Source organism: Ambystoma mexicanum, chromosome 7p (assembly GCF_040938575.1).
Source record: "Ambystoma mexicanum isolate Mex_15411 chromosome 7p, UKY_AmexF1_1, whole genome shotgun sequence".
NCBI classification, from domain to species: Eukaryota; Metazoa; Chordata; class Amphibia; order Caudata; family Ambystomatidae; genus Ambystoma; species Ambystoma mexicanum.
The window spans coordinates 456,697,151-456,713,930 of NC_090939.1; the positions used below are offsets into that span (position 1 = coordinate 456,697,151).

A 16,780-nucleotide genomic window follows, 5' to 3' on the forward strand; every position below is an offset into this window, starting at 1 on the left:
CGCCACCCCACCCAGGACAGGCTCAAGCCGGTCCCGGATTGCCACATCCGCAGGGAGAGGAAGGCCAGTTGTTGTGCGGCTATCCCTTCCCTGAAAACAGGTCTGGACGAAGGCATCCTTGCTGGTGCGGGATGATGCAGTCACAGGATCAGGGACAGGATTACACACAGGCACCTCCGCGGCGGCCTGTGCTGCCTCCTGTTTCTGGGCCTGGACTGCACCACTGGCACCAGTGGAATCCCCCCCTCTAGGCCCCGTGTGTGTGACTTCCACGGCCTCCTCCTCAACCAAACCCCCCACCAACCTGGATGACTCCGTGCCATCTTTCTCCATATGCCCCTGTGGGGTCTCAGCTGCCCCTCCAGTTGCCGAGGAGTCCACCTCCGACCTACGCCTCTTGGACCTACTCCCGGCAGCTGCGGCCACGGAGGCGGCACCAGACCCCTCACTCCCCGACGAGATGACAACCTGTGAGGGGAGCTGGGCCTTGCCTCTCCGGCTGGCGGTGGGATCCCTGCCTCTGTGCTCCAAGCACCGCCTCCGCCCTCTTCATCAGTTGACGCTGCAGACAGGGAGAGACAGAACACAGGCATCAGGGCTCTGTACAATGGTATGATACACACATGACAGTTACACATGAGTGGCAGTTCCAAAATGCACACATGCCATCACACTCCCCAACCCACATATCATTTGAACACACACACATGCGCAATTTAACAGGAATTGTGCAGCAGGCAGCAGCATCCATACACATACAGTAGCATGTACATCTGCAGGTCAGCCTCATGTCACATGCAGCATGGGGACTGACAAACACAAGCACACACGTCACCAGAAATAAATGCATCTGTACAACTCCACCACCTGTCACAGTGAAATCATTGCCATCCATGTCACATCTGCAAATTACTCCCCTACATGTGGGTGTCACATGCATCCATGGTGTATCACAGTTGCACATTGTGCAAATACACACACATGCGCATGTGCATGGTTCAGATACATGCAGGTGGAACCAGCATCCTTGTGTGACACCACAAACATGGCACAGTACATATAACCAAATTCAAACATGTGTGCACCCACCCATGCATTTGACCAGCATGCATTTCAACACATACACCATTGATGTGTCTCACACATGACATGACTCACATGCGCCAGGCTCATTTCCCTGTACATACACATTCACATATGGCCCTACAAATACATTTGTCCAACATGCACACTCCTGGCACACCTCTACATGCACAGTGTCCAATCAGTACGCATGTACACTTACAGCTTGACTCCGGACCGGACTGCCTCTCAAGGACCTGGATGTGGAGCGCTGGGCGTATATGTTCCAGGACCCTCATCTGGATGTCGGTTAGGCGGACCCGGCACCCCTCAGCATCCACTGCCTTCAAGAGGTGCTGGGCCTTGCTGAGGGTCCTGGACCTGAAGTCCTCCCAGCGCTTCCGGACGTGCGAATGTCGCGGGCTGCCACCTCCTCCACGTTGATGGCAGCCAGAATGTCCATCCAGATCCTCTTCCGTCCTTCATTGTCGGCGCGTGAACTTCCAAAGAGGACATCATACTGCCCCAGGACTTGCTCCACCAGGATACTAACCTCTTTGGCACTGAAGCTGGTAGCCCTCTGCCTCTCTGGCTGGGGGTTGCCAGTGGTGTCCGATGGTGTTTGCCCCGACATGGCAACCCCCGAGGCAGGTGTGGGTGGGCAACTGGTCCTGGGGCTGGGCTGTGGAGCGATGGTACTCCAGTCGGGAGTCTTCAGTTCCAGCAGGGGTGGTCACCTCAACTGGACCACTGCAGATGGCTGATGTGCAGGCACCAAATAGCAGGGCACGTGGCCAGCAGACAGGCAGGCAGGCAGCAGCAGATGCAAGGTGGGAGCGTGCTCGGGGCTCTAGGGGGCAGGAAAATGGCCTTTTGGGCAGGAGCATGGTCTTCCATGTGTTGTCGCGTGGCCAGCTTGATACGGAGTGATTTGGCACGTGAAAAAAGTGTACATCAGCGTGTAATTCGAGGAAAGGCCCTTAGCGTTTTAGCGCGTCTGTGACATTACACGCGCGGGCATTTCCTTCGTGACAGGTGCATAGTGATTCAGCACGTGAAAAAACAGCATGTCTGCGTGTTAATGCGTGTAATCCGAGGAAAGGGCCTAAGCGCGTAAGTGAAGTGACGCGCACAGGCGTTTGTCCTCAGCACGTGTTAAAGGTGAGCGGGGCCAGCAGTTCGCTGTACGTGCCTTTCGTGGCGACCGACGTGTGTGTTGCTACTTTGTGTTGTTTCGTGCACCATCACAACTTCACAGCGGATCAAGGACGTATCTCTTCTTTTGGCGGGGGTATTGGCTACGTGTGTTTTTCATTATCATGCTAGTCTGACGGTGAGTCGCGCATGCTATTTTTCCCACTGCGGGTGCCCCTGTGTATCGCGTACCCATTTTCAAGGTCATAGTAGCCTGCGTGTCCCACGCGTACGTGTTTTTCATGTCCCTGGGTGCCACTGCATACTGCGGGAGGTTAATTCCACACACGTGGGTTACGGGGTTGCATGCACGGTTTTACTGCAGTTTTGGGGTGCCTGAGCATTGCGTGACCCGTCACTTCATCACCTTGGTCACATACAGCCTTGCAGGTGCAGGGGTATTTTTAACATCTTGTATCCCACCCCTTCACCCCAACTGCCAAGGACAATTGTTGTGTACACCTCCGATTGGCACTTCTCCATCTGTGCCGGCACTACTCCATCTGTGCCATGGTTGGGAGGCCACCAAAGGTGAGGGGCGCCTCAGCTGGGCATACTCCTCATGGCAGGCATGGTCAGGGATGTGGCCGGGGTGACCAGGGAGAAGGGGGACTCCAGGGTGTCCAGGGTGGCCGCAGAGGGGGAAGAGGCAGGGGTGCGCCACTTCGGCACAATGTTGTGCCATGTGGTGGTGCAGTCATGCCACCACCCCCCGTGGTTCCGGGAGATGCAGCTTCTGCATCTGGCACTGGCACCTATGTGGCCCGGCAGTCCGTTTCATCGAGTGCCACAGGCACAAGGGTAGTGGTAGCCGCAGGTGCAGCTGTGGACACCACCACCCAGGCTCAGGGTCTGCCATCGCAGGCTGCGTTGGCACTTGAAGAGTCCATGGAAGATTTCCAGCAGGTCAGGAGGAACATCGTAGGTGCACACAGGGCTGCCCTGACCAAGACATGTGTCCCTGGGGCAGTAATGTCATCTGGTGCCCCGACCAGACGGGTGTTGGCAAGTGCAGGGGCAGTTGCAGCCAACAACACCCCGGTTGCGAGTCTACCAACCAGGACAGTCGCGGTCAATGACCCTGCCACAGCGGATGTTACTGTGCAAGGTCCATTCCATGGCACCCAGCAGCCACTGACGCAAGTCAGGCCTTCGGTCGTCCTTCCCCCTGCCACTCCCTTGGTTCAATCCACCAGTGCCACTGGCTATACTAATCAGGGTGGCATTTGCCAGCCAGGGTCCGCGCCACTATCCAAGAGGATGAAGGTTGCACCTGCAGCACAGGATGAGACCCCACACACAGCCGCGACCTCCTGCACGTCGAGGAAGAAGCCTTTCTGTGCGCAGGAACTGGACTTCCTCGTGGACTACGTGCGGGACTACAACCGTGACATGCTAGTGGGGCCTAATTGTCAAACTACGGCTGCCCATCGCAATACCCACTGGAAGCAAGTTGTGGAACATGTGAGTGCATTCGGCCATGTGGTGCGCACGGCGCAAGAGTGCAAAAAGCGTTGGAATGACCTCAAAAGCAGCGCTAAGGCAAAGCATGCCTCAAATTACAACATGACTCTGGTGACTGGCAGCGGACCGGCACCTGAGGAGGAAGACCTCACTCTGCACGAGTCACTCGTTGTGGAGTTCATACCACCTGAATTGGTCGAACGAGTGGGAGAGATGCAGGACTTTGATGCCCAGTCCAGGGAGTGTTGCTGCGTGTTTGTCGAGGCCATGTGTGTTTTACTTGTGTGATGTGCTGTGCGTAACTGCCACTACATGTCATGTGTACATGGTTCAGATGTGCAAGTAATGCAATGCTTCACTGATGCATGGCTGCTCTGCAAGATGGTGGACATGTGGAGCAGACGGGGACTGTCCTCATCACCACACTTGCACCATACTCACATGCTGGTCACCTCGATGCCTCTCCGATCCATGTACTAGCTCACTGACCCTTCTGCATGTAGCCTGGGGTGGCCTTCCTCTCTGCACTGGGACTATGTCATGGCATGACTGAGGTGCATGTGTCCTCTGCCTGCATGCGGGTACTCCACGTAGGCATGCTCCCTTGCCCCTCCACCCCCCCGCACCCCAATTTCACATTTGCACTGGTGTGCATAATTTTGCCATAATACAACGGCCTGTTCATGCCTCCTGTGGACATGCTAACTTCCACCAGCCAACCTGCCAGACACATGCAGTGGGGTACATCCTTTGTCCTTGATGCAGGGTGTCTCACTTGGACTGTGCAGATGGCAGATGCTCCACAAGGACATGAGTGCCCATTCATGCTCCATGTGCATTCCATGCATGCCCCTATGTGTCCTTGAGTGGATGATCATTGTAGTACGTGTCCAGGGTGACCTACATTTCATGGCATTTCATCAGCCTTCCCATGCCCACTGTGGCTCAGACCTGCGTCCCACACATGTTTAGGGTGTGGCAGTCTGTGTGTCTCACAGGCCTCACCCTGTTTCTGGCCCACTGACTCTGTCCAGCTGGTGTAGTGTATTCTGCACACATGGGTGTACTACTGTGGGTTCATCATGTGTCCTGCTTACTGTCCCATTATTATCTGCTGTGTTGTCGGTTGACTCAGATGATGCAATTGATGCTAGTCAACACTGTCTGCCAATACACAGGTCTCTGGTCATCCTTTTGATACCATGCAAGCATCCCTGCATTTCCACCTAGGGGGAGGGGTGGTTTGCTTGTAGCCATGCAACCCATGCCTGAACTTGACCTTGCACTGCCTTCAAGTTTTCTGATACACATCATGAGTTACTTGTACATGTAGATAGTGAGTAACATACACATGTTCTGCACTGCATCGACCCACTTCTGAGCCGTATAACACCCTTCTACATGCCTAATCACTGAAGCATTGTCAAGTTGACCCGGCATGCATGGCAGGTTCTCTTTTGTGTGTGACATGTCTGCTTCATGTGTTGGCTGTCTGTGTGATGTCTATGTGTGTGTGTGTTGTGTGCTTCTAACATGTGTAGTAATCTTTTTTTCTCTCTACTTTTCAGATGATGACGCAATGGAGCCAGAGGATGGTGTTGTCATGCCAGGCACAGGGTTGTTATCACTAAAGCAACCCGGCACAAGTGGGGGTTGTGGGGTGGTAGACCACGAGAACACACATGTGCTACAGACCATCTTGTCTTTGGCTGGCAATGAGTCAAGCCCAGATGACCACTCTGACGTCCATGTCGATTTGGATGTGCATCAGGTCCATACGTCAGGGGTGAGTGATTCTGATGTGGACACTCCTCTGTCCGCGACACCTGCACTGAGGGGTCAGACAGTGTTGGGACCTCCGCCTGTGGTGAATCGGGATGCAGGGTCATCCTCCACACCAGTCACTGATGGGCCTGGGCCATCACGTCGGCGGGGGCATGTAGTCGTGCAGCCGCCGGTGGTGCCAACCTCAACGAGAACAGCTGGTCCTTGGGTCCCGCTGGTGTTAACCCCAGCAACGTGGTGGCCGCGCGCCACCGAGGTATGCTGAGTGGGAGCAAGACATGACTGCCAATTCAGAACGCCAGGGGGCAGCAATGGAAAACATCGCTGTGAGCATGGAGCGTGTGGCCCAATCCGTGCTCCCCCCTGCTAGGCAGGTGCTTCTCCACCAGCGGGCAGCACAGTCCACGGCCCGCTCGCTCAGGCTGGGCATGGCGGCCTCAGACAGGGTACGCCAGGCTGAAATGTTGTCTTTGCATCAAGCAATTGCTGCTCACGCAGAGGCACACATGGAGGCCCTGAGGGGTGAGTATGAGTCCCTCAGAACCACTCTGGGTATCCTCTTGATGTCCCAGAGGGCGCGGTCAGAGGAGAGGTTTGAGCAGCTTGAGCGTACCATCTTGGCTGAGCTAGTGCTTGCCGGGAGGTGCATCAGTTGTCCAGCCAGGCCTTGCAGGAAGAACTCCGTGTTACACGTGTTACCTTGCAAGAGGAACCACGCATTTCACGCGAGGTTCTGCATGCAGACCTACGTGTCATTGCTGCACAGAACCAGGCTCACCCGTCCGGCAGACTTGCTGCCGACGAGGGGCAAGCTGCGGCTAGGCGTGGTCAGGCTCCTGCGCCACGTCCTCCTTTTCAGGATGAGCCAGACTCAGACGATGAGGTATCTCCCACACAGGTCGGGCTGTACAGGCGTTGAGCCCATGGAGGGTTTTTTTAACTCAACATCATCGCATGTGGGTGTTGAGCTGCACCCTGTACCTCCCCCCTCCTGGATGTCTCCCCTGGGGCGTATGTGGCCATTTATGATTTTTCATTTTAGTTTAGTTAGTTAACATTCGATTTGATAGTTTAATTAGGTAATTTAAGTTTTTTATAGTTAGTTTAATTAGTTAATATAGTTTAAAATTGCTTGTCTATTGTGCTTTCATGTGACGGTGTGGTGCTTTGTGGCTTTTGAAAGCATCCACTGTCTGTTCCAGCTGGGCCCTTCAAGCTTGTTTTGTGTATGTGTTTGCAGCTTGGGGTCCAGACTCACATAGGCCACTCCTGCTTCCCTTATCCATGGGCTCGCAAGGATGGTTCGGTGTTACAGTTAATTTCACAAGGGCTTTGGACTGTCATATCTGTGGCCTGTCTGCTGCTGTGCTACTTGTGTTAACACCCCTAGTGGGGATTGTAGTGATCTTATCGACGGCATTTCAGCATTAGAAATGGGTGGTTTCATGAATCAGGTGTCCATTAATTGCTATACATTGTGTTGTATGTTTATTTTCTTTACTGTACATGTGCTTGATGCACTTCATGCTGTAGAGAGTGTCCACCACCCTTTGCCTGTCAAAGTCACACTGATGGGGGGATGAAATCTGATGTACGTCTCTGACATGGGCCAGTCACAACCAGCATGAAGAGACACACACAGAGAATTTTCCAGCATTAATTCTGTGTTTTGTGCCCTTTCTGCAGGAGAATGAGCCTCCAGACCGCGTTTGCTGGCAGACATGGGCCAGTGTACGTCTGGCAGCTGGCCACGTTCGGTGATGCAGACATGCGCATGTGTGCGCAAGCAGTGCCACAGGGCTTGTGCTCATACATCCAACAGAAGCAGACGTGTTTCCAGGAACTCCAGGCAAGGTGAGCAGCACAAGGGGCACACACCACAGCCAACCTTCCACCAGGCCTGTTGCACATGCATGCTAAGTAGCGCCACTGACTGTGAGCTTGGACAGTTATTGGTGTTGAAGCGCACAGTACAGCTAAAATGAGTTGGTGGACACATGGCAAGTTGCTTTCCAAGTTGTCAGGGGCACATGCAGGGGCTGTCGCACATATCCTCCAGTCCACCATGCTCCATAGAAGCAGATGTATAAGCCCAGTAGCGTTCAAAGCCAGAAAAAGAAGCTGCGCACAGGGACACCCAGCTAGGGACAGACTCGTGTGCAGTGCATATCATTTGCATGTTCAAATTGACACATGTACTACCTCTTTCATTTGGGGATGCCAGAACACTACTTGTACTGAAGTCGTACCTGCTATATGCGCCTAGCTGCTTACCCAGGGACCATTGCATGATGTGTGAATCTTGACACATTGGTCTTCCATTTGCCACGCGCCCACGTGCACCTGACTTACTGCATTGACAGTGTATGACCCATCAGGGGGGGAATCTTACGTATGGGTACAAAGCAGCAGACAAGAGTGTCTGTTTGTGGAGGGGTTACTTGCTTTGGGGCATGTATGGTGTTGTGTGTGTGTGTTATAGACACACAGATTAGTAACTCTTACTATCTTTGCAGCATTGAACTGCTCCTGTTACCGGACCTGAGAGTGCGCAGGCAGGAGGCCAGCACTCACCCCAGAGATAAGTCTCTCTTTGCCTTCCATTTGAGTCATTTGGTACAATGTGCATGATGTACATGGTTTCTCTGATTGAGTATGTATTATTGTGAATAGTAGATTTTCGTCTTTTCCCTACTTTCCCTTGACAATCCGACTCCCCTCTCCTGCCCCTCTTTCCGGTTATCCTGAATAACAATGCCTGTCAAGACAACATATCCCTGACCCTCTTTCCCCATTGTGGTCTCAGAGGCCTGTGTAAGTTTGACCTTGCAGGCGCCCAGACCACGGAGGGGGTGGTTGGTTCGTGCCACTCCTGCGCCTGGACACCGGAGCAGTGACACTACCCATAAGTTGGTGCTGCATCATTGTATATTATGTACCAAACATGGTACACATCCTGTTGTAGCGTTGTTTAAGTGTGCTAACTTGGTTGTTCCATCATTGTGCTTGTACATGTGCTTTGAAATTTACTGCTACTTCAAGTCATCTACTGGAGACTCTTCAAGTGTTTTTTGCTGCCTACATGCTTTTTGCCTGGCTTGTGTGTTTGGCTCCTTTGAGTTCTCTTCGATTTGGTATTTTTGCCAGTCAAGGTGGCCTCTGAGGATGCTGGACACTATTTAGACACAAGGTGGAAGATGAAGACAAAGGGGTAGGGTGATCCTGTGGTCAGGTAGACTTCAAGGAAGAAGGCCACATACCCCAGACACAGTTGTTCAGTAGGTCATGGTGATATGAGAATGAGGGAGGGTGTTTGGTTGTTGGACAGTTGTCTTGGCCTACAGTGTGATGGGCACCCTGACATTGTTATTGTGGTGTCCTATGTACATGATGTGTTCTGCTGGTCAATGCCTGTTCCTGTGTTGTGTTTACCTTTCAGGTGTGAGGGGATTGGTGTGGTTTGACATGCTGGGTGTGCACATCGGCAATGTTCACATGTGATGTGTAGAGGACACTGATGGTCACTTGATTGGACATGCATGTATTGAGTGCATGTCCCTACTGACACACACAGTCGCACTATGATCCACCACATGTACAACCACCCTTCCATGGCCACAGGTGCACACAGTTTGCCTTCTGGGGACCACTGTGTCTCTGCAGCACATGATCTATGACGATTTGTGGATCCTGTACATGCGTCAATTGTTTATTTATTTGTTTATTTTGTCCTTTTCATGTGATGGTCAAGGTGTGTCTCTGACACAATGGCTGGTCACTATGCTGTGTGCTGAGCAGTGTGTTGCAGGAGACGCACACAGCACACAGGAGTAGGGATTTTGCCTTGCCCAATGTGCATGTGAACAGGCATTGATTGTTATGTTCATGCTACAACTGTTGGAATGCATTTGGGTATGACTTGTTTTGTATGGGAGGTTGTTGGTCAGTCATTTCATCTGATACCATGACAGGCGTTATTGTCTGAAGCCACTTTCCATTTATCACATGTCACTTCGTATATTATTGGTAATGTGTTTGGCTTTTCCTATTGCTTGCCATGTCATGTTGTGTCAGACAAGGGTGATGTGGTTTAGGAGGGTTTGGATGACATGCCAGGGATTGTGATGGCCTGTTTTGCAGGTGTGTGTGATACACACCTTGCATGTGTTCCTTTTGGTTACCCACGATTGTTCATGTTTAAGTAGCTAGGGATGCACACAATGTAGCACTTCCACTGCAACATTCTCAGGGTGGTAAGGTTGTGACAATTGACTGTCTCTTTGTCATCATTGATTGTCACCTGGTATGTGCCAGGCCTGTGTGCACTCCGCAGGGGTGGGAGTTTAGGTGAAAAATGTAGCCACAAGCCTGGTCCGGGCTGCCTCGCTACGTGCCCTATCCCCTCCCATGGGCAGAGCCTGTGCCTGTGGTTGGGGATGTGGGGGCACCATCATGCCCACCGGTACACCCTGCCATGTAGCAACATTGTACAGGACACATTCTGCCACAATTATCCTGCACACTACTGGGGGTGCATAGAGTAGCTGCCCACCAGACTTGTCAAGGGAGCGGAAGCGTGACTTCAGCACTCCAAATGTGCACTCCACTACGCCCCTGGTTGCAATATGGGCAGCATTGTATCTTACCTGGGGTGGCGTGGTGGGGTTCCGGATTGGCGTCATCATGTGGTTGCTCAGAGGGTAGGCACTGTCCCCTGGAGAGGTGATAATGGTTGTGATCATTGGGGTTTGTGTATTTGTCTGTGTGTGACATGCATGCATGTGCACGGGCATTTGTACTCACCTAGGAGCCATGTGTCGCCATGCTGCCCAGCTTCCAGGGCCCGGCTCAGGGCGGATATTCTGTATATGAAACTGTCATGGGTGGAGCCTGGGTAGTTTGCATAGACAGAGGTGATGATTCCCTTTGTATCGCATACCACCTGCACATTGATGGAATGCCAGTGCTTGCGGTTTGGATAGATGTGCTCAGTGGCTCTAGGTGGACGTAGGGCCACATGGGTGCAATCTATGGCACTGTGCACTTTGGGGAAGTGTGCCACCCTGTAAAAGTCCTGGACTACGGCCTGTCTTTCTGCGGGTGTTATGGGCATGTATATGTGCCTGCGGACTGAGGGGCGCCCAGTCATGATTGACAACACCTGGTGTAGGCAGCGTGACTGCGTGGCCTGTGAGACCCCCCCCCACTATGGCAGTAGTCCGCTGAAATGACCCAGTGGCCAAAAAATGCAGGACATTGAGCACCTTCTCCAAGGGGCTCAATGCTTGGGAGCAGAGGGTGGGGGATGTAAGGTCATCTTCCCACTCCCTGACCAGGTCTAGGATGATACGAGGTGGAAACCTATACCTGCTGTAGACCTGGTCGTCAGGCATCCCAAAAAGGCTAGTCCGGGTGGGAAAAATGCGGGCCCTGGCTATTCTCCTCCTCCTGCGGAGTCCCACGATCAGTGCTGCGACAAATGGGGCATTCATCGTAGCTGGATATACGTGTTTGTTGTTTGCGTGCACTTTTATACTGTGCGCGGCGACGCTTACGCCTGCCTTACTGTGGCGGACGTGTTGCCGCCTGTGCATGTCTTTTTGCGTGTGCTTGTTTCCCGTATTCGATTCCATGAATACGAGTTGTTCGCGTGCGTGTGGCCGTTCCGTGTATTTCCCTGCAGTACTTCCCCATTTACGCCTTCTTTTTCACGCGTTGTTCCCCATTCCGCGTGTTACATCCCGTGTCCTGTCCCCTTTTTGGTGTGTGCACCGACATTGTGTGCTTCCCTGTGCGCATCGCACATGCCGTTAGGATTGTTGCAATGATATATGCGCCCATGTGCACCACGCACGGATTTGGCGCACAACCAGTGGAAAACACGCGCAGGCACTTCCTTGAATCGCACGTGTGCGCGTGTGCTTGCTTTTTCACGCTTGCGCCACCTTGCACCACCTTGCGCTAACATTTTTGGCGCACATTTGTTCCATGAATCGGCCCCTTACTTTTTTACTACTTAAAAAAAAAACGTTCACTCCCAACAAAATCTTATCAAGGAGCACATGGCAGGAGGATTGGGGGTGGATGGGGATGTTTCGCAGCATCGTCTGGCTCTCAAATGGCTGCTTGCTAAGCTGGCCATGGTGTATGACGGTGTAATTTTACTTTCAGATTCATATCCCTCTAGGGTAGAGGTCTACAAAATATTTGTTTTCAGATATTCTAGACTACAACACATACCTACTTACTTCAGTATGCATAGTCAATGGTGGGGAATCATCAGACTGCTAGTAAAGAATATCTGGAGAACCACAGGTTGCAGATTTGTTCTAAAAATGATCCACAGGGTGCTTCATGGCCCACTCCATATGTATGCTGCAGACATTATTCCCCAGATTAGAGTTCCAGTGCAGATGCAAGTTTTGGCTAGGAGGTATTTTGGAACCTTTTAGTTAAGCTGGGTCACTCATTTTCCTCTGTGCATTTTTTTCTCCCTTTGTGTTTAGTATCCTGTGTGTATCTAGGAAAAGGGACAGGAACATAGAAGTTAGCTAATCCCCTTAGTGACTGAAGGGAAAGACATTTTGGTTCCTGCAGTCTCACCTGGAAGTCTGTTGCCCACTGGCCAACAGATAAGTCCAGCCATTTAGACCCTCCTACCCTTAATTTCAATGAATGTATCCCAACCCCCTGCACTTAATGTTAACTAATGTAACCCTTATCCCTTTATTTATTTTAACTCATAAAAAGAACAGAAAAAAGAAAAGAAAACACTCCTGCTTCTCCTCCCCATCTTGAGACCCTCACCCAAACCTGCCCCCCAAACCCATGATGACTGCTGCTGGGGGCACGCGACCCAACCAGCAATATCAACAAAGAAGAACAAAAAACTAGGCACGGGAAAGACATTTTGGTTCCTGCAGCCTCTCCTTGATGCCCCTTGCCCACTGAGCAACAGTTAAGTCCATGCTTTTTAGACTCCAATGCCCTTAATTTGTATTAATTTATCCTGACCACCCTGCCATTAATTTTAATTAATTCATCCCGACACCCCTGTCCTTAATTTTAATTAATTTAACCCTTATCCCTTTATACAATTTTAACTCAAAAATAGAAAGAAATAACCCACTGTTTCCCATCTCGAGACCCTTCTCCAAACCCCCTGCCAATCCCCAATTGATGCTGCTGGAGGTCACATGACTTAACCAGCACTCTGACTGGACCCTCCCAGGGCATCCTTGCCCAGGCAGCCTGCAAGGAGCAGTGGATAAGAGGATTCTTGTTGGCCTGTTTGCCAGCTGCCCTGCCACCCCTTCCTATCCAGAGGAAAGACAGGAAAGAAGTTTAAGAACATCACAATATAATTAAAACCAATTTGGTCAACACTGCTTTTGAAGTTAGCCACACTAGAATTGTAATGATTTAGCTAACGGTGCTTTTGACATTAGTCCCACTAGAACTGTACTGATTTGGCATATGCTGCTTTTGAATTCAGCCACACTAGAATTCTACTGATTTAGTTAACAGTGCTTTTGAATTTAGCCACACTAGAACTGTACTGATTTTGTTAACACTGCTTTTGAATCTAGCCACACCAGAACTTGCACTAACTTGTTTCTGTATGCTTTGAATTTGGCCATACTAAAATTATAATGATTTGGTTAACTCTGCTTTTGAATTTAGCCACACTAGAATCGTACTGGGTTAGTTAACACTGCTTTTGAATGTAGCCAAACTAGAATTGTGTTGATTTAGTTAACAGTGCTTTTCAATTTACCCACACTAGAACTATACTTATTTGGCGTCTGCTCCTTTGAATTTACCACACTAGAATTTTACTGAGTTAGCTAACGTTGCTTTTGAATTTAGCCACAGTAGAACTGATTGAGTTGGCATCTGCTGCTTTTGAATTTAGTCACACTAGAATTATACTGATTTAGTTGTTTAGATCTAGTTTGACACTTGCTTCTACAAATCATACACGTGGGCCAAAGCTAACACTGGGCAATACAGAATGAAGAACCAAGAAAAAACTACCCCACACTCACAGATCACCAAAAAACAACCAACCAACCCCTTCTTTTCTCCACTCCCTCAAACCTCTCACGTACTAAGCACGCCCAGAGGGCTAGTGAAACAACCCACCAAAAAAGTGCAAACTGCACACCCCTCTCTAATCATACTACAAACCCAATACCTGCAAACAACAAACAACTAAGACACTGGATGCCACACAAGCCCAGTACCATAACAAAGCACACCTAGAAAGTTCACATGCACAGATGCCAATTTCTCCAGGTTCTGTGCGCCTCAAAAGATGAGCACAAACTCTACCCTATCCCTCTCTGCCTCACTAACAAACCTGGCCCACTTTTCTTACAGAGACACGTGAGCGCCCGGAGACCATGCAAATCGTAGTGGTGCATGGTATAAATCAACATAACATAACAGATGATAAATCCATGACGCAAAGAAAGATATGACCTCTCTTGGCTACAGAGTATGTATTGATTATTAAGAATTAATTAAGTAACTAAGCAGACACACCATGATCAGGCAAAAACCAAGCAGTTTGATAATCAAAATATTGTTTGTATCTGTCCAGGTTCATAGATTTTCACAGATACATTTTCCCAAGATTTTGAAAGTACTGCTCAAAGCGAAATATTTGTATCAAGCACGGTTATTCTTTGAGCCATTTTTAAAATTGGAATAATACAAGAGAGTCAAGTGGGCATCAAGTTCCTAGATATGAGCATAACTCTTATTAGTCAGGAGCAGAGCTAAGACCTCAGGACACAGTTCATAAATATTGCCCGGTACACCATTTAGGCCTGGTGCTTTAGGTGGTTTTATAGCCTTATTACAGAACAGTATTCTGTGAACTATAAGATCACCAGCAAGACTACTAAGCTTAATACAATTGGGTTCAGTTATAGCATTTAAGTCAATATTCGAATTGCGTTCAGAATCAGTTAGGACATTTGAATCAGTGCGTTCACCACTGCACCAACCTTGCAATGTGGACATTGAGAACGAGACACACTTCCTGCTTAAATACCCTCTCTACCCAAAATTAAAGCATTATTGGCTAAAGGCAAGACATCATTGGCTAAATTCAAGACATTTTTGATGAGAACCTATTCTACTCAATCTTGAAGCACGGTCAGCTCCGAACGATTTATTAGTCTGCAAAATACACGGAACACCCCGATGTTGAAAGTGGGATGGCCAAATTCTCATCCTGGGCATGGTAATTGAGGAACGAGAACATAAAGTAGCATTTTAATTATTTATTGTTGATTGATATTTTATGAGTTTTAATTATTTAATCCTGGAAAGAAGAGCTTAAATGATTGAATAAGGAATGGAACTGCTTTTATTTTAGGGTAGAACGTGCATTGATCTACACGATTTCTTTGTTATTTTAATTGGCGAGTGTGCATATTTTTTAGTGCTTTTTATTACTGTGTATTACTATTATTATACTTGTGATGCTTAATGGATCTTGCATCCGAATAAAGGTATCCCTTGATAGATTGATTGACTGGCTGATTCCAGTGGAAGAATGGCGCAGCATCCCTGTCCTCCCCTGCCCCACTCTACCCCTTGGTACCGCTGTTCTGCCCTATGGGCCGGGGGTAGAGGATCTCCTGCTCTACTCCAGCTGCTCCCACAAAGCTTAGGGAAATCAGCAGCAGCACCGGGAACGTGTGGCTCTCTTCAGCTCCACTCTTGGCGTTGCGTGATATGGGCATGGCGGGCACGCTCTCACTCCAACGCCCACTGTGGTTTGATGTGGATTCACGGGGGACTCTTCCTTAAAAGTACTGTGTGCCTCCGCAGATCTGTATGCGCCGATCAGCAGCACTACTTGCGGTAACATTAGTCACCACAACTAGCCCAAACTAAAATTGTAAATCACACTGTACCACGAACTTCCAAAGAACGTGTCAATTACTCTACTCATGATACTACACCTATGACTTACACCCACAACTGATGTGAGAATCAAAACCTGGAATGATTGGTTATCTCTGCAGTCAATAACCTTCCATTAGGAAACACATTATGAGGCTTCATCATTCAAGAGGTGCAAGGCAAACTCCTTCTCCTCATTAGCTATATTGCTCCGGCAGATCCTACTAAGATGTATTTTTCAAATTCAAAGCTAATAAGAACATTTGCTGGCAAGGCTAAATGCTCCACAACCAGCCAACATGTGCAAAGCACTGAAGAGGAACTTGGCATCAGAGGTGCCATTCTGGTATGCAGACTGTCATGTTTCTAGACTGTGGCACTGAGTCACTGCTGGCAACTTGTGAATTAAGAAGAAACCACTTGCGTCAATAATACAGATTAAAATGTGACTAGAGAGACCCCCAGATGAGCCAGGAAGACAGTCCGAATTCTTTGGTGTGTATACCCCATCAACACACAACACTAAAACTCCAGGAAGATAGATTCACTGGGATTGTTTACTGGGCTCCAGGTCAATAATTGTATTAGCATCTGAGTCTGCCAAAACTGCCCTACCCGCTGTCACTATATTTCGTGCGAGAACGTCCGCTCAGGGCTTGTACAGTTTCTCTCTGCCTTGCTGGCTACCTGACTGGCTGAGCCGCGCTCAGCATGTCAATGAACTGGACTTCAATCAGTGCAGCTACAGCACAAGAACGCCTACATCCAAGCACAGGAAATACACACTACTGATGGCTGAAACATAATCCTGTGAGCAATAAAAGGGACGTTTGAAGGGGGTGTATCGCAGTTTACAATTTCACTGCCCAGAAACGGGAGCCAGTAATGGCCAGATCAGGTTGCACTTTCAAATCATTGGCCTCGCTGTTTGGCGACTAAAACTATGCGTTTACTGCCAAGCGAGTGGGAACTACGTCAGCCGAAATGAAATGCTCCTAACAATGCCAGTGATCAGGGTTGTCGTAACAACTCACTTGGCATTAAAACCAAGACACAAGAAAACAAGTGAACTGCTCACAGACCTGAGGATAAATGAAAGTCAGAAACCTCGTCTCAAGGAGAAAAGGTATTGCCTCTCATGCCCTCCGTATCCCTCTTCCTCGTTCCAGTACTTACTTTTAAGGAGGCCCTTCCGACCCAAGAGAAAGCTTCATCAGCTATATTAATTTGTCGCTCAGCCCGTTAATTATCCCTGGTGTAAGGGCCGTGTTAAACTCGGAATACTCTCGAATTGTTTTATTGTCGATTCAGGCAGCTACAAGAAACCTGCTGAGGGGTTTCTCCATATACACAA

General features: G+C 49.5%; 1 long non-coding RNA gene across 1 annotated transcript in view; it reads left to right on the forward strand.

Moving 5' to 3' along the window:
* The window catches only part of LOC138526587 (uncharacterized), a 314,521-nt gene that overhangs the window by 235,438 nt on the left and 62,303 nt on the right, over window positions 1–16,780 (forward strand). The gene's annotated exons all lie outside the window — the stretch shown is intronic.